The sequence below is a fragment of the Anopheles ziemanni genome, unplaced genomic scaffold (assembly GCF_943734765.1).
Source record: "Anopheles ziemanni unplaced genomic scaffold, idAnoZiCoDA_A2_x.2 U_2, whole genome shotgun sequence".
Classification (NCBI taxonomy): Eukaryota; Metazoa; Arthropoda; class Insecta; order Diptera; family Culicidae; genus Anopheles; species Anopheles ziemanni.
This window is the reverse complement of record NW_026689874.1, coordinates 54,671-65,531: the sequence shown is the minus strand read 5'-3', so window position 1 is coordinate 65,531 and position 10,861 is coordinate 54,671.

The following is a 10,861-nucleotide window of genomic DNA, read 5'->3' as shown; positions in this document are numbered from 1 at the left end:
CTAAACACCATTTTGCATCGTCTCATTCTCTTTAAAGTCACTTTAAGCACCTTCTTAACCTCATTTTGCATCGTCTCATTCTCTTTAAAGTAACTTTAAGCACCTTCTAAACACCATTTTGCATCGTCTCATTCTCTTTAAAGTCACTTTAAGCACCTTCTAAACACCATTTTGCATCGTCTCATTCTCTTTAAAGTCACTTTAAGCACCTTCTAAATACCATTTTGCATCGTCTCATTCTCTTTAAAGTCACTTTAAGCACCTTCTAAACCTCACTTTGCATCGTCTCATTCTCTTTAAAGTCACTTTAAGCACCTTCTAAACACCATTTTGCATCGTCTCATTCTCTTTAAAGTCACTTTAAGCACCTTCTAAACACCATTTTGCATCGTCTCATTCTCTTTAAAGTCACTTTAAGCACCTTCTAAACACCATTTTGCATCGTCTCATTCTCTTTAAAGTCACTTTAAGCACCTTCTAAACCTCATTTTGCATCGTCTCATTCTCTTTAAAGTCACTTTAAGCACCTTCTAAACCTCATTTTGCATCGTCTCATTCTCTTTAAAGTCACTTTAAGCACCTTCTAAACACCATTTTGCATCGTCTCATTCTCTTTAAAGTCACTTTAAGCACCTTCTTAATCTCATTTTGCATCGTCTCATTCTCTTTAAAGTCACTTTAAGCACCTTCTAAACCTCATTTTGCATCGTCTCATTCTCTTTAAAGTCACTTTAAGCACCTTCTAAACACCATTTTGCATCGTCTCATTCTCTTTACAGTCACTTTAAGCACCTTCTAAACCTCATTTTGCATCGTCTCATTCTCTTTAAAGTCACTTTAAGCACCTTCTAAACCTCATTTTGCATCGTCTCATTCTCTTTAAAGTCACTTTAAGCACCTTCTAAACCTCACTTTGCATCGTCTCATTCTCTTTAAAGTCACTTTAAGCACCTTCTAAACACCATTTTGCATCGTCTCATTCTCTTTAAAGTCACTTTAAGCACCTTCTAAACCTCATTTTGCATCGTCTCATTCTCTTTAAAGTCACTTTAAGCACCTTCTAAACACCATTTTGCATCGTCTCATTCTCTTTAAAGTCACTTTAAGCACCTTCTAAACACCATTTTGCATCGTCTCATTCTCTTTAAAGACACTTTAAGCACCTTCTAAACCTCATTTTGCATCGTCTCATTCTCTTTAAAGTCACTTTAAGTACCTTCTAAACACCATCTTGCATCGTCTCATTCTCTTTAAAGTCACTTAAAGCACCTTCTAAACACTATTTTGCATCGTCTCATTCTCTTTAAAGTCACTTTAAGCACCTTCTTAACCTCATTTTGCATCGTCTCATTCTCTTTAAAGTCACTTTAAGCACCTTCTAAACCTCATTTTGCATCGTCTCATTCTCTTTAAAGTCACTTTAAGCACCTGCTAAACCTCATTTTGCATCGTCTCATTCTCTTTAAAGTCACTTTAAGCACCTTCTAAACACCATTTTGCATCGTCTCATTCTCTTTAAAGTCACTTTAAGCACCTTCTAAACCTCATTTTGCATCGTATCATTCTCTTTAAAGTCACTTTAAGCACCTTCTAAACACCATTTTGCATCGTCTCATTCTCTTTAAAGTCACCATAAGCACCTTCTAAACACCATTTTGCATCGTCTCATTCTCTTAAAAGTCACTTTAAGCACCTTCTAAACACCATTTTGCATCGTCTCATTCTCTTTAAAGTCACTTTAAGCACCTTCTAAACCTCATTTTGCATCGTCTCATTCTCTTTAAAGTCACTTTAAGCACCTTCTAAACACCATTTTGCATCGTCTCATTCTCTTTAAAGTCACTTTAAGCACCTTCTAAACCTCATTTTGCATCGTCTCATTCTCTTTCAAGTCACTTTAAGCACCTTCTTAACCTCATTTTGCATCGTCTCATTCTCTTTAAAGTCACTTTAAGCACCTTCTAAACCTCATTGTGCATCGTCTCATTCTCTTTAAAGTCACTTAAAGCACCTTCTTAACCTCATTTTGCATCGTCTCATTCTCTTTAAAGTCACTTTAAGCACCTTCTAAACACCATTTTGCATCGTCTCATTCTCTTTAAAGTCACTTTAAGCACCTTCTAAACACCATTTTGCATCGTCTCATTCTCTTTAAAGTCACTTTAAGCACCTTCTAAACACCATTTTGCATCGTCTCATTCTCTTTAAAGTCACTTTAAGCACCTTCTAAACCTCATTTTGCATCGTCTCATTCTCTTTAAAGTCACTTTAAGCATCTTCTAAACACCATTTTGTATCGTCTCATTCTCTTTAAAGTCACCATAAGCACCTTCTAAACACCATTTTGCATCGTCTCATTCACTTTAAAGTCACTTTAAGCACCTTCTAAACACCATTTTGCATCGTCTCATTCTCTTTAAAGTCACTTTAAGCACCTTCTAAACCTCATTTTGCATCGTCTCATTCTCTTTAAAGTCACTTTAAGCACCTTCTTAACCTCATTTTGCATCGTCTCATTCTCTTTAAAGTCACTTTAAGCACCTTCTAAACACCATTTTGCATCGTCTCATTCTCTTTAAAGTCACTTTAAGCACCTTCTAAACACCATTTTGCATCGTCTCATTCTCTTTAAAGTCACTTTAAGCACCTTCTAAACACCATTTTGCATCGTCTCATTCTCTTTAAAGTCACTTTAAGCACCTTCTAAACACCATTTTGCATCGTCTCATTCTCTTTAAAGTCACTTAAAGCACCTTCTTAACCTCATTTTGCATCGTCTCATTCTCTTTAAAGTCACTTTAAGCACCTTCTAAACACCATTTTGCATCGTCTCATTCTCTTTAAAGTCACTTTAAGCACCTTCTAAACACCATTTTGCATCGTCTCATTCTCTTTAAAGTCACTTTAAGCACCTTCTAAACCTCATTTTGCATCGTCTCATTCTCTTTAAAGTCACTTTAAGCACCTTCTAAATACCATTTTGCATCGTCTCATTCTCTTTAAAGTCACTTTAAGCACCTTCTAAACCTCATTTTGCATCGTCTCATTCTCTTTAAAGTCACTTTAAGCACCTTCTAAACACCATTTTGCATCGTCTCATTCTCTTTAAAGTCACTTTAAGCACCTTCTAAACACCATTTTGCATCGTCTCATTCTCTTTAAAGTCACTTTAAGCACCTTCTAAACACCATTTTGCATCGTCTCATTCTCTTTAAAGTCACTTAAAGCACCTTCTAAACCTCATTTTGCATCGTCTCATTCTCTTTAAAGTCACTTAAAGCACCTTCTTAACCTCATTTTGCATCGTCTCATTCTCTTTAAAGTCACTTTAAGCACCTTCTAAACACCATTTTGCATCGTCTCATTCTCTTTAAAGTCACTTTAAGCACCTTCTAAACACCATTTTGCATCGTCTCATTCTCTTTAAAGTCACTTTAAGCACCTTCTAAACACCATTTTGCATCGTCTCATTCTCTTTAAAGTCACTTTAAGCACCTTCTAAACACCATTTTGCATCGTCTCATTCTCTTTAAAGTCACTTAAAGCACCTTCCAAACCTCATTTTGCATCGTCTCATTCTCTTTAAAGTCACTTAAAGCACCTTCTTAACCTCATTTTGCATCGTCTCATTCTCTTTAAAGTCACTTTAAGCACCTTCTAAACACCATTTTGCATCGTCTCATTCTCTTTAAAGTCACTTTAAGCACCTTCTAAACACCATTTTGCATCGTCTCATTCTCTTTAAAGTCACTTTAAGCACCTTCTAAACACCATTTTGCATCGTCTCATTCTCTTTAAAGTCACTTTAAGCACCTTCTAAACACCATTTTGCATCGTCTCATTCTCTTTAAAGTCACTTTAAGCACCTTCTAAACACCATTTTGCATCGTCTCATTCTCTTTAAAGTCACTTTAAGCACCTTCTAAACCTCATTTTGCATCGTCTCATTCTCTTTAAAGTCACTTTAAGCACCTTCTAAACCTCATTTTGCATCGTCTCATTCTCTTTAAAGTCACTTTTATCACCTTCTAAACACCATTTTGCATCGTCTCATTCTCTTTAAAGTCACTTTAAGCACCTTCTTAATCTCATTTTGCATCGTCTCATTCTCTTTAAAGTCACTTTAAGCACCTTCTAAACCTCATTTTGCATCGTCTCATTCTCTTTAAAGTCACTTTAAGCACCTTCTAAATACCATTTTGCATCGTCTCATTCTCTTTAAAGTCACTTTAAGCACCTTCTAAACCTCACTTTGCATCGTCTCATTCTCTTTAAAGTCACTTTAAGCACCTTCTAAACACCATTTTGCTTCGTCTCATTCTCTTTAAAGTCACTTTAAGCACCTTCTAAACACCATTTTGCATCGTCTCATTCTCTTTAAAGTCACTTTAAGCACCTTCTAAACACCATTTTGCATCGTCTCATTCTCTTTAAAGTCTTTTTAAGCACCTTCTAAACACCATTTTGCATCGTCTCATTCTCTTTAAAGTCACTTTAAGCACCTTCTAAACACCATTTTGCATCGTCTCATTCTCTTTAAAGTCACTTTAAGCACCTTCTAAACACCATTTTGCATCGTCTCATTCTCTTTAAAGTCACTTAAAGCACCTTCCAAACCTCATTTTGCATCGTCTCATTCTCTTTAAAGTCACTTAAAGCACCTTCTTAACCTCATTTTGCATCGTCTCATTCTCTTTAAAGTCACTTTAAGCACCTTCTAAACACCATTTTGCATCGTCTCATTCTCTTTAAAGTCACTTTAAGCACCTTCTAAACACCATTTTGCATCGTCTCATTCTCTTTAAAGTCACTTTAAGCACCTTCTAAACACCATTTTGCATCGTCTCATTCTCTTTAAAGTCACTTTAAGCACCTTCTAAACACCATTTTGCATCGTCTCATTCTCTTTAAAGTCACTTTAAGCACCTTCTAAACCTCATTTTGCATCGTCTCATTCTCTTTAAAGTCACTTTAAGCACCTTCTAAACCTCATTTTGCATCGTCTCATTCTCTTTAAAGTCACTTTAATCACCTTCTAAACACCATTTTGCATCGTCTCATTCTCTTTAAAGTCACTTTAAGCACCTTCTTAATCTTATTTTGCATCGTCTCATTCTCTTTAAAGTCACTTTAAGCAAATTCTAAACCTCATTTTGCATCGTCTCATTCTCTTTAAAGTCACTTTAAGCACCTTCTAAACACCATTTTGCATCGTCTCATTCTCTTTAAAGTCACTTTAAGCACCTTCTTAACCTCATTTTGCATCGTCTCATTCTCTTTAAAGTCACTTTAAGCACCTTCTAAACACCATTTTGCATCGTCTCATTCTCTTTAAAGTCACTTTAAGCACCTTCTAAACACCATTTTGCATCGTCTCATTCTCTTTAAAGTCACTTTAAGCACCTTCTAAATACCATTTTGCATCGTCTCATTCTCTTTAAAGTCACTTTAAGCACCTTCTAAACCTCACTTTGCATCGTCTCATTCTCTTTAAAGTCACTTTAAGCACCTTCTAAACACCATTTTGCATCGTCTCATTCTCTTTAAAGTCACTTTAAGCACCTTCTAAACACCATTTTGCATCGTCTCATTCTCTTTAAAGTCACTTTAAGCACCTTCTAAACACCATTTTGCATCGTCTCATTCTCTTTAAAGTCACTTTAAGCACCTTCTAAACCTCATTTTGCATCGTCTCATTCTCTTTAAAGTCACTTTAAGCACCTTCTAAACCTCATTTTGCATCGTCTCATTCTCTTTAAAGTCACTTTAATCACCTTCTAAACACCATTTTGCATCGTCTCATTCTCTTTAAAGTCACTTTAAGCACCTTCTTAATCTCATTTTGCATCGTCTCATTCTCTTTAAAGTCACTTTAAGCACCTTCTAAACCTCATTTTGCATCGTCTCATTCTCTTTAAAGTCACTTTAAGCACCTTCTAAACACCATTTTGCATCGTCTCATTCTCTTTACAGTCACTTTAAGCACCTTCTAAACCTCATTTTGCATCGTCTCATTCTCTTTAAAGTCACTTTAAGCACCTTCTAAACACCATTTTGCATCGTCTCATTCTCTTTAAAGTCACTTTAAGCACCTTCTAAACCTCACTTTGCATCGTCTCATTCTCTTTAAAGTCACTTTAAGCACCTTCTAAACACCATTTTGCATCGTCTCATTCTCTTTAAAGTCACTTTAAGCACCTTCTAAACACCATTTTGCATTGTCTCATTCTCTTTAAAGTCACTTTAAGCACCTTCTAAACACCATTTTGCATCGTCTCATTCTCTTTAAAGTCACTTTAAGCACCTTCTAAACCTCATTTTGCATCGTCTCATTCTCTTTAAAGTCACTTTAATCACCTTCTAAACACCATTTTGCATCGTCTCATTCTCTTTAAAGTCACTTTAAGCACCTTCTAAACACCATTTTGCATCGTCTCATTCTCTTTAAAGTCACTTTAAGCACCTTCTAAACCTCATTTTGCATCGTCTCATTCTCTTTAAAGTCACTTTAATCACCTTCTAAACACCATTTTGCATCGTCTCATTCTCTTTAATGTCACTTTAAGCACCTTCTTAATCTCATTTTGCATCGTCTCATTCTCTTTAAAGTCACTTTAAGCACCTTTTAAACCTCATTTTGCATCGTCTCATTCTCTTTAAAGTCACTTTAAGCACCTTCTAAATACCATTTTGCATCGTCTCATTCTCTTTAAAGTCACTTTAAGCACCTTCTAAACCTCATTTTGCATCGTCTCATTCTCTTTAAAGTCACTTTAAGCACCTTCTAAACACCATTTTGCATCGTCTCATTCTCTTTAAAGTCACTTTAAGCACCTTCTAAACACCATTTTGCATCGTCTCATTCTCTTTAAAGTCACTTTAAGCACCTTCTAAATACCATTTTGCATCGTCTCATTCTCTTTAAAGTCACTTTAAGCACCTTCTAAACCTCACTTTGCATCGTCTCATTCTCTTTAAAGTCACTTTAAGCACCTTCTAAACACCATTTTGCATCGTCTCATTCTCTTTAAAGTCACTTTAAGCACCTTCTAAACACCATTTTGCACCGTCTCATTCTCTTTAAAGTCACTTTAAGCACCTTCTAAACACCATTTTGCATCGTCTCATTCTCTTTAAATTCACTTTAAGCACCTTCTAAACACCATTTTGCATCGTCTCATTCTCTTTAAAGTCACTTTAAGCACCTTCTAAACACCATTTTGCATCGTCTCATTCTCTTTAAAGTCACTTTCAGCACCTTCTAAACACCATTTTGCATCGTCTCATTCTCTTTAAAGTCACTTTAAGCACCTTCTAAACCTCATTTTGCATCGTCTCATTCTCTTTAAAGTCACTTTAAGCACCTTCTAAACCTCATTTTGCATCGTCTCATTCTCTTTAAAGTCACTTTAATCACCTTCTAAACACCATTTTGCATCGTCTCATTCTCTTTAAAGTCACTTTAAGCACCTTCTAAACACCATTTTGCATCGTCTCATTCTCTTTAAAGTCACTTTAAGCACCTTCTAAACCTCATTTTGCATCGTCTCATTCTCTTTAAAGTCACTTTAAGCACCTTCTAAACACCATTTTGCATCGTCTCATTCTCTTTAAAGTCACTTAAAGCACCTTCTTAACCTAATTTTGCATCGTCTCATTCTCTTTAAAGTCACTTTAAGCACCTTCTAAACACCATTTTGCATCGTCTCATTCTCTTTAAAGTCACTTTAAGCACCTTCTAAACCTCATTTTGCATCGTCTCATTCTCTTTAAAGTCACTTTAAGCACCTCCTAAACCTCATTTTGCATCGTCTCATTCTCTTTAAAGTCACTTTAAGCACCTTCTTAACCTCATTTTGCATCGTCTCATTCTCTTTAAAGTCACTTTAAGCACCTTCTAAACACCATTTTGCATCGTCTCATTCTCTTTAAAGTCACTTTAAGCACCTTCTAAACACCATTTTGCATCGTCTCATTCTCTTTAAAGTCACTTTAAGCACCTTCTTAACCTCATTTTGCATCGTCTCATTCTCTTTAAAGTCACTTTAAGCACCTTCTAAACACCATTTTGCATCGTCTCATTCTCTTTAAAGTCACTTTAAGCACCTTCTAAACACCATTTTGCATCGTCTCATTCTCTTTAAAGTCACTTTAAGCACCTCCTAAACCTCATTTTGCATCGTCTCATTCTCTTTAAAGTCACTTTAAGCACCTTCTTAACCTCATTTTGCATCGTCTCATTCTCTTTAAAGTCACTTTAAGCACCTTCTAAACACCATTTTGCATCGTCTCATTCTCTTTAAAGTCACTTTAAGCACCTTCTAAACACCATTTTGCATCGTCTCATTCTCTTTAAAGTCACTTTAAGCACCTTCTTAACCTCATTTTGCATCGTCTCATTCTCTTTAAAGTCACTTTAAGCACCTTCTAAACACCATTTTGCATCGTCTCATTCTCTTTAAAGTCACTTTAAGCACCTTCTAAACACCATTTTGCATCGTCTCATTCTCTTTAAAGTCACTTTAAGTACCTCCTAAACCTCATTTTGCATCGTCTCATTCTCTTTAAAGTCACTTTAAGCACCTTCTTACCCTCATTTTGCATCGACTCATTCTCTTTAAAGTCACTTTAAGCACCTTCTAAACACCATTTTGCACCGTCTCATTCTCTTTAAAGTCACTTTAAGCACCTTCTAAACACCATTTTGCATCGTCTCATTCTCTTTAAAGTCACTTTAAGCACCTTCTAAACCTTATTTTGCATCGTCTCATTCTCTTTAAAGTCACTTTAAGCACCTTCTAAACACCATTTTGCATCGTCTCATTCTCTTTAAAGTCACTTTAAGCACCTTCTAAACCTCATTTTGCATCGTCTCATTCTCTTTAAAGTCACTTTAATCACCTTCTAAACACCATTTTGCATCGTCTCATTCTCTTTAAAGTCACTTTAAGCACCTTCTAAACCTCATTTTGCATCGTCTCATTCTCTTTAAAGTCACTTTAAGCACCTTCTAAACCTCATTTTGCATCGTCTCATTCTCTTTAAAGTCACTTTAATCACCTTCTAAACACCATTTTGCATCGTCTCATTCTCTTTAAAGTCACTTTAAGCACCTTCTAAACCTCATTTTGCATCGTCTCATTCTCTTTAAAGTCACTTTCAGCTCCTTCTAAACACCATTTTGCATCGTCTCATTCTCTTTAAAGTCACCTTAAGCACCTTCTAAACACCATTTTGCATCGTCTCATTCTCTTTAAGGTCACTTTAAGCACCTTCTTAACCTCATTTTGCATCGTCTCATTCTCTTTAAAGTCACTTTAAGCACCTTCTAAACACCATTTTGCATCGTCTCATTCTCTTTAAAGTCACTTTAAGCACCTTCTAAACACCATTTTGCATCGTCTCATTCTCTTTAAAGTCACTTTAAGCACCTCCTAAACCTCATTTTGCATCGTCTCATTCTCTTTAAAGTCACTTTAAGCACCTTCTTAACCTCATTTTGCATCGTCTCATTCTCTTTAAAGTCACTTTAAGCACCTTCTAAACACCATTTTGCATCGTCTCATTCTCTTTAAAGTCACTTTAAGCACCTTCTAAACACCATTTTGCATCGTCTCATTCTCTTTAAAGTCACTTTAAGCACCTTCTAAACCTCATTTTGCATCGTCTCATTCTCTTTAAAGTCACTTTAAGCACCTTCTAAACACCATTTTGCATCGTCTCATTCTCTTTAAAGTCACTTTAAGCACCTTCTAAACACCATTTTGCATCGTCTCATTCTCTTTAAAGTCACTTTAAGCACCTCCTAAACCTCATTTTGCATCGTCTCATTCTCTTTAAAGTCACTTTAAGCACCTTCTTACCCTCATTTTGCATCGACTCATTCTCTTTAAAGTCACTTTAAGCACCTTCTAAACACCATTTTGCACCGTCTCATTCTCTTTAAAGTCACTTTAAGCACCTTCTAAACACCATTTTGCATCGTCTCATTCTCTTTAAAGTCACTTTAAGCACCTTCTTAACCTCATTTTGCATCGTCTCATTCTCTTTAAAGTCACTTTAAGCACCTTCTAAACCTCATTTTGCATCGTCTCATTCTCTTTAAAGTCACTTTAAGCACCTTCTAAACCTCATTTTGCATCGTCTCATTCTCTTTAAAGTCACTTAAAGCACCTTCTTAACCTCATTTTAAATCGTCTCATTCTCTTTAAAGTCACTTTAAGCACCTTCTAAACACCATTTTGCATCGTCTCATTCTCTTTAAAGTCACTTTAAGCACCTTCTAAACACCATTTTGCATCGTCTCATTCTCTTTAAAGTCACTTTAAGCACCTTCTAAACACCATTTTGCATCGTCTCATTCTCTTTAAAGTCACTTTAAGCACCTTCTAAACACCATTTTGCATCGTCTCATTCTCTTTAAAGTCACTTTAAGCACCTTCTAAACCTCATTTTGCATCGTCTCATTCTCTTTAAAGTCACTTAAAGCACCTTCTAAACCTCATTTTGCATCGTCTCATTCTCTTTAAAGTCACTTTAAGCACCTTCTTAACCTCATTTTGCATCGTCTCATTCTCTTTAAAGTCACTTTAAGCACCTTCTAAACACCATTTTGCATCGTCTCATTCTCTTTAAAGTCACTTTAAGCACCTTCTTAACCTCATTTTGCATCGTCTCATTCTCTTTAAAGCCACTTTAAGTACCTTTAAAACCTCATTTTGCATCGTCTCATTCTCTTTAAAGTCACTTTAAGCACCTTCTAAACCTCATTTTGCATCGTCTCATTCTCTTTAAAGTCACTTAAAGCACCTTCTTAACCTCATTTTGCATCGTCTCATTCTCTTTAAAGTCACTTTAAGCA